Source organism: Mauremys reevesii, linkage group 3 (genome assembly GCF_016161935.1).
Source record: "Mauremys reevesii isolate NIE-2019 linkage group 3, ASM1616193v1, whole genome shotgun sequence".
NCBI lineage: Eukaryota > Metazoa > Chordata > Testudines > Geoemydidae > Mauremys > Mauremys reevesii.
The window spans coordinates 203,342,846-203,361,242 of NC_052625.1; the positions used below are offsets into that span (position 1 = coordinate 203,342,846).

An 18,397-nucleotide genomic window follows, 5' to 3' on the forward strand; every position below is an offset into this window, starting at 1 on the left:
GCTCCCCCCCGCACCCCCTGCCACCCCAGCCCTGGGCTATCCCCTTCCCCCCCCCCCAGTGCCTCACACACACACCTCCTGCCGCCCCAGCCCTGGGCTCTCCCCCCCACACACCTGCACCCTCTTCCGCCGCAGCCCTGGGTCACTGGTAACTCGCTCCCAGGGCAGGTCATTCAGCAGGAATTTTGGATGTGCACAAAACACAGACAGGATTGGTTCCCATATGGTTACAGAGCTGCAGTAAAGTGGAACAATTTTCAGCTGGTGTGATTGGAGGAGATCTGGATGCATATTATAAGACTGAACTCCATAAATGAGGAAAATGAGGTGCCTTTATTATTCTTTTGTTCTACTCTTTCTTTCTATGGGGAATTTGCCAATGCAATATCACTGTCTTCCTTTTAAACAAACAAACAAACAAAAGGCAATGGCTGTTGAAAATAGCAATTCCAGTCCTAATAACCACTGGGGAGCATTTCTTGCTCAATTTTATCCAACTTTTTCTACAGCAAGTTACAGTGGATCAGTGTATTTGATTTGGGAGAAATGAAGTAACAGCTGCCCAAACCGAGCTTGAGCACTCCTGAATTTTGAGGTGTTCAAATCTGGAAGGCAGGTGCTGGGTGTGTGTGTGGGGGGGGGCTGTGGGCTCCGCGGGGGAGCACGGCAGCATGTATGCAGCAGCGTGTCTGGCGCTGTGTGGAGCCAGACACGCTGGTCTGAGTGGCACGGTAAGGGGGCTGGGGGTTGGAGACGGGGTAGGGGGTTCCAGGGGGCAGTCAAGGGACAGGGAGCAGGGGTTAGATGGGTCAGGTTTTCGGGGGCAGTCAGGGGACAGGCAGCGGTTGGATAGGCATGGGAGTCCCAGGGGTTTGTCAGGGGACAGGTAGGGGGTGGGGTCCTGGGGGAAGGTTGGGGGGGGGTCTCAGGAGGGGACAGTTGGGGACAAGGAGAAGGGAGGCTTAGATGGGGGTGGGGTCCCAGGAGGGGGCAATCAGGGGACAAGGACCAGCAGCGCTTAGATAGGGGGTGAGGTCCTGGGGGGCAGTTAGGAGCAGGGGTCCTGGGAGGGGGTGATCAGGGTACGGGGGGGGTGGATGGGTTGGGGTTTCTGTGAGGGGCAGTTGGAGGGAGTGGATGGTGGGGGGGGCTTCCCTCCCCCTGGAGTGTCCTGTTTTTTGAATGTTAAAATATGGTCTCCCTACCACTCTCCACTCACAGCACGCTGCCGCATGAGGTCCCCCTCCTTCCTTTCCGGTTGGTGGTGGCCAAGGGAATGCTGGGAAATGTAGTTCTTTCCCTGCTCCAGGGCTGGCTCTATAGGCAGGGAGCTAACCAAGGAACTACAGCTCCCAGGGCCCCCTGTTGGTTCCTGCTGCCCCTGCAAATGGGCTGCCCCAAGCAGGTGCTTGCTTTGCTGGTGCATGGAGCCGGCCCTGGGCAGGATGGGATGGGGCAGCTGGGCCCTGGGGCTAATATGCTGTTTAACAGGAGAAGCTCATGTGGCCAATGTGGCTCTCAGCAATGAGCAAGCATGGGACTATGAAATGGTTCAGGCAGCCATCCTAGACTGGGTGGGCCCTTTGATGGAAAAATATCAGCAAAAACTTCGAGCGGCAAGATGGGTTGGGGGATTATGGTCCCGGGCATTTGCCCCAAAACTGCCAGGCTGGGCCACTCGTCGGCTGAGGCCAGACGCCCAAGTCGTGGCTGATATTATGCACACTGTCATTTTGGAACAATTCCTGCAGAGTCTCCCCAAGAATACCCGGTATGGGTCAGGCAGCATCAGTCCGTCACCCTAGAGGGCAGCTAAAGGACCAGAGGAGTTTGTGGAGACATTCCCAGAGGGGTTTGGATTCAGGGAGGAAGACTGGTGCATGAGTGAAGCTTGAACGTATACATGGGGATAAGAACCTCTGCCCTGTGGTGCAGGTGCCCCAAGAAGTTCAGGAGAAGTTTAAATGGAAGTGGGTTGGCGTAGCGGCAGGGATGGCCTCAGGGAATATGATGCCCTGGGTGAATTTGGTTTTGGTGCCCCTGGTGCCTGCAGGTCCCTCTCATCATCCCTGCACCCCATGGGCTCCATCCCACCTTGCCCCTGGCCACCCTGGGCTCCCCACCCCATCTCCCCTGGTAACCAGAGTCCCAGGGGAGCCAACTGAGGTCATTCAATTAGGATGAACTGCAAAGAATGGGACAGACAATCTCCAAAGCTGGTGGATATTCCAATGCTTAGATTTACCAACCAGCACAAAACAGCTTCTATAGGACCTCACTGGTTACCCAGAAGCCAACAACACAGTTCCCTTAAAGTCACCCACCCTCAGGCTCCACCTAGGCACCCAAGTCAAATATGGCGAGGATTACTGAAAATCTTATTCATCATATAAAAAGGTTCTACCAGTCCCAAAGGATTGGACACATTACCTCCCAGGTTAATGAATATTCCAAATCTTACCCAAATACACGCTTACAGCCAATTCTTATTAAACTAAAATTTATTAAAAAAGAAAAGAGCGAGTTGGTTAAAAGATCAGCACACGTACAGCCATGAGTACAATTCTTGAGACTCAGATTCATAGCAGAGATGGTGAGCTTTGTAGATGCAAAGAGTTATTTTAGAAATAGTTCATAGGTTATAGTCCAATGTTTATATTCAGGGTGGTCCAGTCAGGACTGGGATTCAGTCCTCATGGCTTAGGCTTCCCCGGCATGAAACCTCAAGCAGATCTGAGATAAAAAGGATCGGGACCCAAACATCTTTGTACAGTTTCAGGCCTTCTTGTGACAGCTCGGAGTCCTTCGGTGAACAATAGGCATTCATGGGGACTTTTGAAGTAGATCCATTTCCTAAGCATCAACGGTAATTATCTACACAGATTAACATAAGGCAATTGCCTGTTTTTCCACCATCCGCAGATGGTTGGCTATACATTTCAAAGAGAGATGAATACAGCGATAGCCCATGTTTACAGTTCACCTCAATGTTAAGATGTCCTTTTGGTCTCTGAATGAACAGAATACAGCACAGACGGGCTGTTTGATTACATTGTTAACCTTTAACACTAGATATGTAAATACACAAAACCACAAACATTATCTACCAAAATATCTTTAGGGGTTGAATTTGAGTCATTTATCCTGCAGGGTGCTTAACTTCCTAGTCATGCATCACACACGGGCTCCTCGCCCATCGTCTGCGGGAAGGGTAGCACGGTGGGAGTTTCTGAGCCAGGGGACCCCCCCGCCCCATACCACTGTGCCCGCGGGAAGCACGGGACACAGGGGCTGTCTCTCTGGCTCTGCAGACACAAACCCTGCTGCCTGCACCTCCCCGCCAGGCTGGCAGCTCTGGGTGATATCACCTGCCCCCTGCCCAGAGGCTCCAGCCCTGGGCTCCCCGCACTCACCTCTGCTCCGGCAGCCCAGGCCCGCTAGCTTGCGGCACTTGGATGGTGACCCCCTCCCCCCCCAACCACGGTGCCCATGTCACCCACCCCTAAGGTCGGCTCTGGGTAGTGGATGGGTTGCCCCGCCCCCTCTTGTTAGATGCAGACTGGAATCCCTTCCCATTAGGGAAGCAAAGGGGTGTCCAGAAACCCCAGAGGGAAGGAATGAAACCCACAGGGAAGGGAAAAGAGCTGCTAAACTTAGAAGCACTGGGCAACGTAGACCGGAGAACCCCGGCCCTTGAGGACACAAACAAAGGGGAACACCCCGAGAGATGAAGATACGGAAATAGTCTCAGGGGGAGAAAAATAACCTGAGCTCGTTAGCAGCAGTCGAGAAGTTATCAGAGCTCCTATCTCTGGAAAGCCGGGGTGGGGGAGGGGGAAAGCCCGAGAGCAGTTGGAGAGTTGGGGGCACCAGGAGGACCCCTGCACCAGCAGACCCCCCCCAAAGCTAAGAGGGCGAGAACGAGGAGTGTGGAACCCCAGGGTGCCCGGGGGTGAGGACCTGTGTGGGTGGAGAATGGACGGACCCTACAAAGGGATCCTAGCGGGCTGAAGTTGAGTTGTGGGTCCGGTAGCCTGGAGACAGAAACACCTGGGCGGGAGGTGGGTGGCAGAGTGCTGCGAATCAGCAGCTGAACCAGTGCTCGGATCACTGTTTAACCGTCCCCAGGGGCCTGGTCAAGGAGAGGGGCTCCTGATGGGCAGGTCAGATGGGGGCTGGGTAGCTACCCAGCTAATTAGCCCATTACCAAGGAGGCTGGACAAAAGGGCAGAGGCAGGAAGCGTGGGGGAGGAGCAGGAGAGAGAGACAGGCCAGTGGGGCCTGAGACAAGGGAATTCTCTGGGAGGAGACACCTTTGATGCCCTCCCCTTTGGAGGAGGGGTCGTAAAGCTGAAGGATCCTGCAACTGCACTAGTAGGTAGGTGGTGGAGTGACACACTAGATTAATGGCACTGACGGTGGCATCTATGCAAGAGAAGGTCTCTGGGCGGGTCTGTGCGAGGCCAGGAGAATGGAGCAAAGGATGCCCCATCACAGGGCCAAAATCTCCTTCTTGGACAGCAATTCGGGGGAAAAGAACATGTCACCGTATGGACGCTGGTAGTCTCTTCGAGGTGCCCCTAGTGGCCCTCCGAAGCAATGCAGCTGCCATCCCGGCATCCACACCAGCCATCGCCCCAGAACACTGTGGTGGAGTTGCTGTCACGTTTCAGGCCAATCACGTTCACGCCTTTTCTGCACACATTTGTGCAAGTGGAGCTCTGTTCCTCGGAACGCTCACAGGAAGCACATGTCCAGCCCACACACTAAGAAAAAGGGACACGTTTGTGAAGAAATTGCTCATAATGTATTAGGCTAGAATCTCTGGGTTTTTTAGTCAACAGATCTAGCCCCGTCTTTCCCTTTTATCACCAGAGCGGGCTTTTTATGAATTCATTATTATAGAATCATAGAATCATAGACTATCAGGGTTGGAAGGGACCTCAGGAGGTATCTAGTCCAACCCCCTGCTCAAAGCAGGATCAGTTCCCAACTAAATCATCCCAGCCAGGGCTTTGTCAAGCCAGCCTTAAAAACCTCTAAGGAAGGCGATTCCACCACCTCCCTCGATAACCTAGACCAGTGCTTCACCACCCTCCTAGTGAAAAAGTTTTTCCTAATATCCAACCTAAACCTCCCCTACTTCAACACTGCAACACGGTTATGTACATGGCAGTATTACTGAGAGGTCCCATTGTACTGGGTCCCAGACGCACACATGGACAAAGACAGGCAATCTAACTACACAAGCCACACAAAGGAAGTATTATTATCCATAGTTTACAGGTGGGAAACTGAGGCACAGAGCGAACAAGTAACTTGTTTGATTCCATGCTGGGGGCAAAGGGCAGGGAGAGACCTGGCAGTTGCAAATGTGCTCTCTAGGCCTTTGACAAAAGTGCAGTGGTGCAAAATCCAGAGCTAGACACTGGACGTGTCAATTTGATTTGAAAGCAAACAAACAAAACAAAGCCAACTATCCAGTCTCTGATGAAATGTGGTCTCTGATTGCCAGAGCACCAGCTCAGGATGAGAACCTGCAGAAAGCAGCTAATCCTTATTAGCACAGGGTGGCCGGAGCAGCATCTTCTCAGCCCCTATCACCAATTCAGCGGGGAGCTCTCAGTCCTAGGTGGGATTTTGTTTAAAGACATCAGGGTGACGATTCCTTAAAACGCTACAGAGGAATATGTTACAAAGGATACAGGAAGGACATTGAGGGACTGAAAAATCTAAGAGAAGGGCCAGAGATGTTTTATACTGAGCACAAATGAATAGCGACATTGAGGAAGTTGTCAAAGGCAAGTGAAAGTGACCACGCTGCTGATGGCTCAGGAAAAAAAATTGTCCCCGGAGCAAAACAGGCATAGACTGGGGGGAAAATGATGTACTTGTTCTAAACAATTATTCTCACTTCCCCTAGAGAGCCTTATTAGCAGATACAATTTAGATAATGCTTTCCCAGCCAGAAGGCCGAGAACAGCCAAACAGGTGATTGTGCACGTCAGATCTGTTTTTGCTAGATGTTGTGTGCCTGACAAAGTAATGGCTGACGATGGGCTGCAGTGTAGCGGGCATGTGTTTAAGCAGCTTGCTGTGAAGTTTGGGTTTCCACGTCACCTCAAGTTACCATTGTCCCCAGACCCATGGGCTGGTGGGAAACGGAGTTAGAATAAGAAAGCGGCTACAGGAAAAGGCTACAGCGTGAGACCGAGCTGTACTCCACCATGTTAAATTACAGAGCAGCACCAGTGAAATGTGGTTTGTCACCTTCTGACACTTTGTTTAATAGAAAACTTGAGAACAATGATGCCTGTAATCATAGAATATCAGGGTGGGAAGGGACCTCAGGAGGTCATCTAGTCCAACCCACTTGCAGGGTGCCAGGGGTGGGGAGGCACAGAGCAGGGCAGGCCTGGGGGGCAAGGGAGTTTGGGATAATGGGAGGTATTGGGGCCCAGGGGAGATGAGTGGGGAGCCCAGAGAGGCAACAGGGGCCTCAGACAGATTTTTGCTACAGATCCCTAAGTGGCCCCCTCAAGGATTGAATTTATAACCTTGGGTTTCGCAGGCCAATGCTCAAACCACTGAGCTATAATGCAGGAAGCTGATGATCAGAGGAATTGTGCAGATGTAGAAAGAGACAGACAATATGATTTGGAGTGACGCAGTGTGTGTCAGCCAGGAATCAACAGTTGCAAACAGCAGTGGGGTCACAAGAGAGGTGGGCACGCCCTGAGAATATTGAGACTACAAAGAATAATAATGAAGGCAGAGAGATTTTTTTGGTTCTATGCAAAGGTTGGTTTGTTCCTCTTTCCACACGGGGCAGCTGGTCTCTGATAAGCCAGGGGTGACTGGCTTTGCCTGCCCTCATCAGAATGCACCGGCCCATGGAGTCGCTCGCCTGTGATCGCAAGAGAAGCCGCTAGATGGCATAGGAGCAGAGCCAGCAGTGAAAATGGACAGGGCCAGTCTTAGGGGAAATGATGCTCTGGGCAAACTTGCCTTTTGGTGCCCCTGGCCTCTGCTGTCTCCCCAGACTCCCTTGCCCCGATCGCCCAGGCCCCTGTTGCCTCTCTGGGCTCCCCACTCATCTCCCCTGGGCCCCAATGCCTCCCCTCCCCCATTATCCCAAGCTCCCTTTACTCTGTGTAATGTATATAAACACAGCTAAATCCTGAAAAGACGACCCTCTGATCTGGGCCACAGCGGAGAGGGAAGCTGCGATACAGGAAAAGGTAAGGAGACATTTTGCCTAAGCGTGCAGGGCTTTCCCCAAGCCAGTTACGCAAACACTGGGCCAAGCCGTTCGGGTTTGCAGGACTGGGTTTGGTACATTGAGTTATGCAGGATGCGGAGCGGAGCTCATTATCAGTAATTCAGTATTGCCAACCCAGAACATTCACAAATCGTGAGACTGGCCTAAAAAAGGCGCATTTTATGTTAAATAACTAACGTTGGGGCTTTTTTCTCTGCCTCCCACCGTTGAGCCCTCAGGATTTGCTTCTCAAGCTTTTCCCTGCAGCAGTGAGAGCAAGAAGCGTACTGAAAAGACAGCTGACCTCTCAGATGATCTCATGACTCCAGCAGCTGGGTCTTTAGGAGACTCACTAAAGATCCTGAGATTTGCTCTAGGACTGGCAGCCCTGAGCAGCAGTGTGACAGTAGCACTTGGAGAGCAGGACCCCACACCCCTAGTGAGAGACCCTCCCAGCCCAAAGAGCTTACCACGTAAATAGACAAGACGGGATGGGAAATAGAGGCACCGAAAGGGAAAGTGGCTTGCTCGAGGTCACTCAGCTGGTCAGAGGCCAAGCCAGGAATAGAACCCAGGTGTCCTGGCTCTCAGGCCATTTTTTTTTTTTACTAGTGTTCCGGATAGTTTTTTCTTTGATAAGATAAGCACAGCGCTTGGTGCTTCTGGGGGGAACAGACAAACCCAGACACACATTAGCGCCCCCCGGAGGCCAGGGGAACCTTAGTGCCTTTGACTTGCATCACTGGACAGTGTGGGCCTGATTGGGCAAAGCACACTTCAAAAGTGGGTGCGATTGAGCAGCAGTTTGTGCCCTCTTCGTGCTGGGGTTCACAAGGGCACCAGGTGCGGCTGGGGACGCATCAGGCCCCCGCCTCTGCCATGTTATCTTCGCCTTCCTCGTCCATTGTTTTAACGCCATCCCCCGAGGCCAGAGCCGCTCGCTTCATTTGTGACACCCAGCGCCCCGGGCTCTCAAACCCTCCAGCCCAGCAGGCCGCCCCAGGTTTGTGGATGGGCCGGATGGTGCCGGCCCTGGGCACTGCACAACGCCTGGTGTCACGGGGGCCTCAGCGGACGGGGTGCGTTTGATGATCTGATGGGGTCAGCGTGGCCACAATCCTCTTTGCTCCTGCGGCCACCTGCTGCACGGGCTGTCCTGGTTTTATAGGGACAGCCCCGCTATTTGGGGCTTTGCCTTATACAGGTGCCTATTACCCCCCCCCGCCCCGCCCCGATCCGATCCGATCCGATTTTTCACACTTGCTGTCTAATCACCCGAGCGGCCACACCGGATTGAACCAGAGCCTGGCACTCAGGCAGCTGCTGCACCGGTTGGCGTCCCCGCCGCGGGCCAGCCACGAGGTGGCGCAGCGCCCCCCACCTGCTGCCTTGGCCCCGGGCCGCCCCCCACCACGCAGCGCGCGCCCAGAGCCACACGGGGGCAGCACCAACGTGCCTGAACCTCCCGCACCAGCGGAGCCGGCTCCAGACACGCTCCGGCTCTGCCGCTGCACGGACACCCCGGGTTGGACACGTGTGTCCCGCGGCCGAGACCCCTTTCGGAGCGGGGCCAACAGCTGCTCCCGCCGGCCTGCTCGGCCGCAGCGGGCGCTCTGCTTCGGAGTAAGTTGGGGTGGGTGTAAATGGGACCGGGGAGGGGGGGTCTTTCCTGCCCGCTGGGGCTTGGAGCCATTGCTCTGGGGTGGGGGGTGAGGGGCTGTGACATCCTTCCCCTGGCCTGGCCGGTGGCTTCTCCCAGCGAGGGGCAGGATTGGGTGGCTGGCGAGTGGTTTGGAGACACCAGGGCTGGAGGGCTGCTCGAGGGGGCTACCAGCCCCTGTCCCGTCTAAGTCCCAAGCCCCCACCCCAAGGCGGATCAAACGCTGCTGCCCTCTGTGGGGAGGTGCCCAGGTTTCTGGTGAAGCAAGTGGCTGGTTCCCCCGTCTCAGCCGTCCAGCACGGATGGAGCCGGGGTGAGCTACCGTCCTGGGGGCGGGCATCGGGCAGTTCTGGGCGAGGGGGGAAGTTGGCACTGGCGGGACTGAGGCCAGCTTCCCGGGCTCGGATGGGTCTGTGGAAGGGGGCACGAGGTGGGGATGGTCTGTCTAGGGGGAGCGTGGCTGCGGGCAGGCTGTAAGCTGGCATCATAGAATCCTAGACTATCGGGGTTGGAAGGGACCCCAGGAGGTATCCAGTCCAACCCCCTGCTCAAAGCAGGACCAACCCCAACTCAATCATCCTGTCTGATGGTCTGTCTTCCGCCTCAAACCGCCCCACGCGGCCCAGGGAGTTTGGCCAGGCAAGCAGGGGCGGCTCTAGCCATTTCGCCGCCCCAAGCACAGCGGCACGCCACGGGGGGGGGGGGCGCTCTGCTGGTTGCCGGTCCCGCGGCTCCAGTGGACCTCCCACAGGCACGCCTGTGGATGCGCCACTGAAGCCGCGGGACCAGCGGACCCTCCGCAGGCACGTCTGCGGGAGGTCCACCGGAGCTGCCCTCCCAGTGACCGGCAGAGCACCCCCTGCGGCATGCTGCCCCAAGCATGCGCTTGGCGTGCTGGGGCCTGGAGCCGCCCCTGCAGGCGAGGGTGTCCCCCACGGACAGTTTGCCGGGTTCCCCAGCCACTCCCGTCTTGCAGGAGCCTCGATCAGAGGCCCTGGCTGCTGATCTTCTCCTGCAGCAGAGTGAGGGGGGTCGCTGGATAAATGGCTCGTAGGCTCCACGCGCCGGGGGCCAGAGCAGGTTTGGGCTGAGATGGAGAGGCAAAGATGGCTCCAAGTCTCCCTCCCCCACCCCAATTCCACAGTGCTCTGCCCTGCAGGCTGGAATGCGCTGGGCACTGCCACGATCCCCAGTCTGTGCCCTGGAGCTCCCTGATTCCTCCCCTCGGTAGGAAGGTCCCACTCCCCCATGGCTGACCTGGCAATGTGTACGGCGCCTGTGGTACCATAATGGCCGCTCTGCCATTATTACGCTTGCAGCGAGGTCCTGCCAGCCCAACGGCAGCGCAGGGAGCTGTGCGTGAGCCCCTGTAAGGATACGGGTGTATCGCAGAACGGTTGCCTTGTGGTGGGACAGGCAGCATGGCCCAGGGGAGAAGGACTGGGAACTGGGGGCGTTGGTCCTGCCCCTGACTCACTCTGGCACTAGGCAAGTCACTTAACTGCTCTGTGCCTCAGTTTCCCCCTCTCTGAAATAGGCCCCTCCCCTCCCCTTTGTGATGTGTGGTTGAAAAGCGCTAGGGGTGATGACCAAGGGGTTGGACAGTTTGCACCATCAAGGCGCTCTGCAAACGGTGCCAACGCTGTGATGGCGCATCCCCTGCGGAGGGGAGTGTAGTTGGCCCTGTCCAGGGGCAGGGAAAGGCGTGAGACCCACCAGTCTCAGGGCTAGTGGCAGCTAAACCAGCCCTGATCACGGCGTAGCCAAGGCACCTGTGCTGGTTCATTGCACCCCCCACCCACTGGGACTATCGTGTCGTCAGCAAGCTCTTTTCCGGGCAGTTGTGCGCTTTGTCTTAGCGGCTTTAACGGCAGGACGCATCTGCCGTGGATTCTCTGACACGCCCCGGCCACCACCTAAGCCGTGAGCAATGGGATTCAGAGCCTTCTGCTGCAGAAACACAGCTCCACAGGCACCTGTCCCCTGCACCTTGCCAAAAGTGTCTCGTTTAAATAGCGCCGTAGGCGGGTGGGTCAGTCTTTGGCCCCTTAATCTACCCCCTCCTCTGTCCCAGGGACAGGAAGATATCATCTCTCTCCATCCCCAGTGTGCACACTCTGTCTTCCTCCTCTTCCTAGCCTGCTTGCAGGGCTCCAGCGGCTGGGCTCCCCATGGCACCGGACAGAGTTTTCCCCAGGGCTGCTAGCTGGCTTCTTAAATCTTCTAGGACACCCCGTGGCCTTCCCAAGAGAGGGGAACTCTGATTTCAGTGAGGGGGCTGGCGCCATGGCTGAAGGTAGATCCAGCTGTGGGGATTGGGCAAGTTGCTTCACCTGCCCGTGCCTCAGTTTCCCTATTGGCAAACTAGGGCTGCTGATGCTTGCCGCCCTTCGTAGAGCGAGTTGAAGAGCTGCAGATGAGAAGCGTCGTTATTTAGTAAGTGGAGCTTATGAAGTGCCAGCACATTGGACAAGAACAGATCACAGGCTGAACGTGATTCGAGGATTTACAGGAGCTGCAATAAGTCAATGTAATAGCGAGCTCGGTTATGCTGGAGCCTTTGCCCCCTCGGGGTGTACGGCGCGGGAGCAAAAAGCCAGTGCCGACACAGGCCGAAGGAAGGTGACTGCCTCTGTCTATGGTGACTTCCTGAGTGCGAATTGTTGCTTGTACCCACTGTTAACAAATGTGGCTAATAGGTTGCAACATGCATGATTGCATCCCCTGGGCTGTTGAAAGCTTAACCCGGAGGTGGAAGGGCAGGATGGTTTTGCAGTTAAAGAACTGGCTTGACTGTGCTGAAGTAGGGGTTCAGTTCTCGTCCTGCCCCGTGCCCACTCTGCACTGCCTGTAAAATGGTAATACCGTAGCTATATAGACTGTTAGTTCTTTGGGGCAGGTGCTGTCTCTTGTCGTATGTCTGCGCAGCACCTACCACTGGCTACTACAGAATCAGTCTCTCTTTTGCCTCTTATTCAATACCGAGGACTAGCTAGAGACTGATTCTATAGCCAGTGATGAGGGAAGTCACTGGAGACTCACATTTGAGCCCAGATCCCATGTGAATGCCGTGGCCTCCTGACTATTTTCTTCTTGCCCAGAAATTCCCCCTGGACCTGAGACACCTTCCCAGGGAAAGTCTTGTGGCCAGCGACAGGTTTTTACGACAAGTTTTGATTTTGACAAATAGTCATTTTCTGTCCAGTAATTCCAGACTGCCTGTGCATTTCCCAGGGGCTGTGGGCTTAGCTCTGGGGTCTGGCCACCTTCCAGCTAAGGAATGGTCTATCTCCCCAGCTGGCCCCCATTTCAGCTGGACGCAAAGTCCTTCAGCATTTACTTGACCAAAACTGTTGTGGAGCATTGCTGGCTGTTGTGAAGTAGCTGCTGAATCACACCCCAGAAGAGGTGGCTGAAGAGATCGCTATATACACCCATTACCTTCTTCACAGGGAGGTGCTGTGAGTAATGGAGAGCAGCCCTGAGGCTGCTCTCAGTTATGTAGAGGGACTGGCCTGGTGCAGAGCTGGCCCGAGATCAGGGAAGCACATCGGTGGCCTATAGCAGTGGTTCTCAACCTTTCCAGATGACTGTCCCCCTTTCAGGAGTCTGATTTGTCTTGTGTACCCCCAAGTTTCACCTCACTTAGAAAAGACTTGTTTACAAAATCGGACATAAAATACAGAAGTGTCACAGCCCACTCTTACTGACAAATTGCGGACTTTGTCCTTTTTACCGTATCATTATAAAATAAATCGATTGGAATATAGCTATTGTACTTACGTTGCAGTGTATAGTATGTAGAGCAGTGTAAACAACTCATTGTCTGTATGAAATTGTAGTTTGTCCTGACTTTGCTAGTGCTTTTTATGTAGCCTGTTGTAAAACTGGGCAAATATCTGGATGAGTTGACGTGCCCCCTCTGTGTACCTCCAGGGGGACACGTACCCCTGGCTGAGCACCCTTGGCACCATGCTCTGTGGTCCTTGAGTGCCGCTGAGGATCCAGGCCTGGCTCTCCATGTGACCGGTTGGGGGTCAGACCCCCGCACCCGAGTTCTGAGTAAGATGGAGGTGGGTTGCCGTGTTTGTGGAGCCCTTTCCCGGAGAGGGGCGCGGGGCGGTCTGCTCTCTCTCTCGCCTGGCACGCTAGTCACGGAAGTGTAAGCTTGAGGATTCATGTCACCAGCACCCACCCCGAGCCCATCCAGGAAGTGGGCCTCTGGGTGTGGTTTCTGTAGTAGTAAGAATGATGCCCTTCCCCTTAGCACAAACTCCCCCGCGGGCCAGATCCTGCAAGTTCCTCGGTCCTGTTCTTGCCTGGCAAGCCAGACACCTGCACAGAGGAGGAGCAAAGGATCACACCGCAGGTCCCCAAGCTCCGGCACCAGCTTCCCCCTCGCATAGGTGAGTCCCTCAGGCTCTTGGGAGGCAGCAGGGGGCCGCAGGCAGAGCTGTCAGCCCCCTGGGAGGAACAGGGCAGGCTCTGCACCCGAGGGACCTGCTGGGGCTGGCAGGAGATGCAGGCAGGGAGAGAGGGAGGGCGGTGCTCGGAGGAATGCAGGGCAGCCCAGACCAGGAAGTGAGCGCACCGAGGGTGTGTAACTGCCAGGGTGTTTTCTCTGGGCCTCGGGGGAAGGAAGATCTCATTTTCCATACCTCCGTCCCTACCCCCGTGCCCCAGCTTGGGGTGCAGTCACGGGGCTGGAGGAGGGGGGACCTGCGGACCCACGGGTATTTCTCTCGCACCCTGGGAGCCTCGGAGGTGGGTGAAAAGGTAGGAGAGAGCTGAGATTACCCTCTTGAAGACCCTTCAGGTGGGGGGTGATGGCCAGGGCCTGGGTGCCGAAGGTGTCCCGTTGTGTAGCGCCCGAGGGAGCACTCTGGTTTGCGTGGGGGTGACGATCGGCCCCCTGGTCGCAGGGGGAATCGCTGTGACAGGCTGGGTGCCTGGCCCCACTGGTGTGGGGGTGATGGCCAGGGCCTGGGTGCCGAAGGTGTCCCGTTGTGTAGCGCCCGAGGGAGCACTCTGGCTTGCGTGGGGGTGACGATCGGCCCCCTGGTCGCAGGAGGAATCGCTGTGACAGGCCGGGTGCCTGGCCCCACTGGTGTTAACGTGCCGGGCTAGGACATGCTCCTGTGGACACACGCGTGTGTTCCGGCTCCGTGCAAAATCTTCCCCCTCCCCTCTCTGGTGCGAGGCCACTGCAGCTTGTCAGCTGGGATTGAACCCTGAGGTGTACGGTGCCAGGCTCCGGGCTGGATCCCCCGTGTGACGGCACGTCCCTCCCCGCGCTACTGGTATGCCAATCGCTGTGTCAGTATTTGCTGTGGCTGGGCCAAATCTGTCCCCGGCGTAACTGTACTGGAGGAGCGTGGCTCCTTGTGTTCACTCGTCGGAATGCCCCAGAGAGGGGTGGAGACAGGCCCGGCCGTACAGCCCCCGGGCCAGGAGAGCTGGGGATGGTGGCATGCTCCGAGGGGACAGCAGATTGGGCTGTTTGCTAAGGGAAGGGGCACGTGTCTCGTGACGGCTGATGCCAAGAGCACCATGTGTCCGAGACGAGCTGGGGCCTGGCCCTGGATTGGGTGTTGAGTTTCTGCCTATGGATATCCTGGCTCCAGTCTGCCACAGGCAAGGAGAGACGCCCCCCTAAATGAGCCCAGCCCAGCCACTGGCTGGATGACTCGCTGGCGAAGTCTGTCCCCGTGGCTGGCCACCAGCCGGCAAACACACCGCGCCACAAGGTCCCAGCGGCCTGTGGAGGCTGCACCGGGGAGAGACCTGCCTCAGAGGGGTGTCTGCGGGACTCTCCTCTGGAACGGATCTTAGAGGACACGGGTGAAAGCTTAGTCAGAGCGGGGTCTCGGTCGCCATGTGAAGGTTGTGAGCACCAAGGAGGGGATGGGCCGAGCAGGGCTGGAAGCAAAGGGAGCGCGCAGGCCGGGTATCAGACGGATCCTCCCTGCGAGAGCAATGGGGATGAGGGTCTGCCGGGGAAGGGGTGGATGCTCCAGCCAGCCGTGCTGGCCGAAGCCCTGGAGAACAGGCAGTGGGGAATGATCCTGCCCCGGGCACTGGGGGTGGAGTGGATCCTGCCCTGTTTGGGTTGCTGTCCGCTTTGTAGGGGCAGAGGGTCAAATGCCGCCTGAAGCTGCAGAGATAGAAACTGGAAACTTTCCAGGAAACTTCCCTGAGCCTGAGCCAGATCCGCCTGTGAGCTGGCAAGTCCCAGGCTGCAATTCTACCCACCTCGGCTCAGCTGGGCCCAGACCTCGGCGCTCTGCACGGGGCTCCCCGGCTCTCAGGGGCTGTTGAGCGAGCATGTGGCTTTGTCTGGAGTTCCCCTGTGCTCTGAGAGCGAGGGGGAAATCACACAGGCTGCTGGCGTTTCATGCACCAGCGGTTTCCTCCCCTGTTTCTTATTCCTTCCCTGCTTCACCCCTTCCCCTCTGTTCCCTAAAGGCCGCAGGAGCTAAGGTGAAGGGGGGTTTACAGAACTCAGATGGCAACGGAGATAAGTCTCCTTAAAACGCCTGCTGGCCTCTTCCCCAGCTCTGCCCCCCCCCAACCCCCCGAAATGTGGTCCCTGGGAAAGCCCCGTCCACGGAGCTGAAAAGCTGCTGATCTTTCCTGCAGCGAAAGCGTGGTTGGCCCAGTGCATGCCATTCATAGCAGGAACACGCAGCCTCGGGCTTCGTCATCCGGGGCCACAGCCTCCGCGGGCGTAAACCAGCCTCACTCCACTGCAGTCAGGGGAGCCCGTTTACACCCAGGAAGCATCTGGTCCCAGGGAGCTGACCGCAGAGGCATGACAGAACGGGAAACAAAGGCCTGGCTTGAGCTGCCCCAGGATGCCGCAGAATCCTTGGGTGCTCGGTGCTGGGGAAAGGGTCCTTGCGGGCGGCCCCAGGGGATGGCGGGCCTGGCTTTTCCCATGCCGTGCGGTAGGAGCCGTGCAAGTGTCACCCCTCAGAGAGCGTGTGCCGAACCGCAGGAGATGCGAGACTGAGAGAGTCTGTGTGTGTTAGCCCACATGGCTCTGTGAGGCAGGGCAGGGCTAGTATCCCCACTGAACAAAGGGGAAACTGAGGCACGGGACAGCTAAGTGATGCACCCAAGGGCGCACAGGAAATCGGTGCCAGGTCCCAGGCTAGTGCCTTAACCACTGGGCCATCCTTCCTCTTTATCCTGCAATCCTGGGCCTCAGTTTCCCCTTTGTACGCAGAGCCGGGAGTGAAGAGTTTGTTTTCACTGCCCCATGAGTTGGGTTATTAAAAGCAACACAGAGCTCTTGGCTGGGTGCATGTCGAGGCCCTGTTTGCGCAGAGACTCATGGCTGTTCAGGCTTATCTATCTCTGCATCTGTGAGAGCTATGGTCATCTCAGAACTGTGGGCAAGTCCCATGACAAGGTGTGAATCGGCCTCTGTGTTTCAGTGAGCAAGAGATTCTTATGACAGGCTTGAATCAGTTCCCCTCTCCCCCATCTGCGCAGCTCGGTACCCTCTTTGCAGCAAGTCCCTAGCCCAAAATCGGGGAGAGGGCGTTAACACCTTTAAACTTGGGATCTGGGGTTAAAACTTGCAGCTGATAGGTCTATAACATGTGTCTGAAGGAGCTTCAGAGGGAGAGGAACATTGTGCATCTTTAGCGGTGTCCATGGGACAGACCCACGTTCTGTGGGTCGTTCATTGGGTGTGTGTGAAAAAGACAGACGCGGTGTATAAGTGTGTGTGTGAGAGAGAGACTGGATTTCCGCGTGTGTGCGGGGGAGAGAAGGGAAAGGGACAGCTTCTCTGAGATTCCCAGGTGCTCCCTGGGTCATGGTGCAGATGGGCATGTGAATGGCTCTTCTGGAGCCGCTGGGACTCTGGCAAGCTCTGGAGAGCAGCACTTTGCTGGGCCTGAGCGTCTTTCCCCCTCTTCTCTCCCCAGTGCATTTGCTGAATAAAACGTTCGAGCTTTTTCTGCATCCCCTTGAGTGGAAAAGCCTCCCCCGCCGTTGCTCCTGCTTGCTCCGAAAGCGCTCCGGCTCCGGGTTTGTAATTTTTACCTTGCACCCTGTGCTGTGGAGCCCATGCGCTCCTCCGAGTTCTGCTTTTCCATTGCCTTCACGTTTGGGCTATTATTAACATTCACTGTGCAAACTCCTCGGGGTGACGGGGGCAGGGACGGCAATGTCTTCTGAATCACTTTGCTTTTCCCTCGGCATCATTGTTACTCACGCTGGGTTGACCCAGGAGCGAGGCCTTTTGTACTGAGCGTTGCTTATATTTAAAATTATAATGCCGTCAGGGCCCGTGGCATGCCCCAGTGTTGGAGCCGTACAGACAGCGCGGTTATGGCGGGAATTGAGTAGACCCTATGTTGCTTGTGATAAAGCAGTAATTCCCTGAGCTGATGGAAGAACTAGCTGGAAAAAACGTCGTGGCCCCCCCCTCCGCCCTCCTAAAATTTTGACAACCATGCAGAGGTGAAAGTACACCGTGCCGGACTGCACCAGCTTCCGTGGCAGGGATTTAAAGGGCCCTTTGAATCCCACCCGCGGCTCCGGCGGCCGGGCTGAGGCCAGATTTAAAGGGCTCAGAGCTCCTGCGGCTGCAGGCAGCCCAGAGCCCTTTGAATCGCTCCGGCGGCCGGGCTGGGGCTGGATTTAAAGGGCTCCGAGCTCCCGCGGCTGCGACCAGCCCAGAGCCCTTTAAATCCTGCCCGCGGCTCCAGCAGCCAGAGCTGCAGGGTGGATTTAAAGGGCCCGGAGCGCCACAGCAGCCGGAGCCCCGGGCCCTTTAATTTGCCCCTGAGCCCTGGGGGCTCCCAGCCACAGCCGTGCCCCAGGGCCTTTAAATCTTGAGGGGCACAGCCTCTTCCGGTTGAGGCCACGCCTCTTCCGGTTGAGACCACGCCCCCTCAGGACTCCAGCAGTACCGGTGAGGCCTGTAAGTTACTTTCACCCCTGCAACCATGGAAAAACTTTCAATGAAAAATCAAAAACTGAAATATTTCAATTTGGAAATGCGACCATGGTGACTCATAGGAATTATAGTTCTGGAGTCTCATGCTCCCAATTCCCCTCTACAGGCTGGACTGCCCTGTCAGACTACAATCCCCATGATACACTCTGATCTCTCCTCTTGGTGAAAGAAGCCAGTGCATCCTGGGAGATGAAGTCCAGCTGGAGAGCCCAGGCCACAGAGGAGAATGAAGCTCTGAACTAGATCCCCCATGAAGCACCACGGCGGCATGTCAGAATTGACATTTTTTATTTGTCAGGAATTCAGCAACCGGGGTAGTGACTCCTGCTATAACACTGTCTTGGGCTTTTGAAATGAATGAGACTCCTCATTTGACAAGGAGCAATGGTCTCGAGTTGCAGTGGGGGAGGTTTAGGTTGGATATTAGGAAAAACTTTTTCACTAGGAGGGTGGTGAAGCCCTGGAATGGGTTCCCTAGGGAGGTGGTGGAATCTCCTTCCTT

General features: G+C 56.1%; 1 protein-coding gene across 6 annotated transcripts in view; it reads left to right on the plus strand.

The window, feature by feature from the left end:
- Window positions 1-8,745: 8,745 nt before the first annotated feature.
- Window positions 8,746-18,397, plus strand: part of PTK2B (protein tyrosine kinase 2 beta) — a 115,474-nt gene continuing 105,822 nt past the window's right edge. Inside the window, exon 1 of one of the 6 annotated variants that reach the window (XM_039528889.1) lies at window positions 8,746-8,884. The gene's annotated coding sequence lies outside the window, so the exon portion shown is untranslated. Of the gene's footprint in view, window positions 8,885-13,124; window positions 13,328-13,503; window positions 13,698-16,874; window positions 16,962-18,397 lie in introns of those variants that run through there. The other 5 variants (XM_039528893.1, XM_039528886.1, XM_039528892.1 and 2 more) reach the window with 5 other exon arrangements.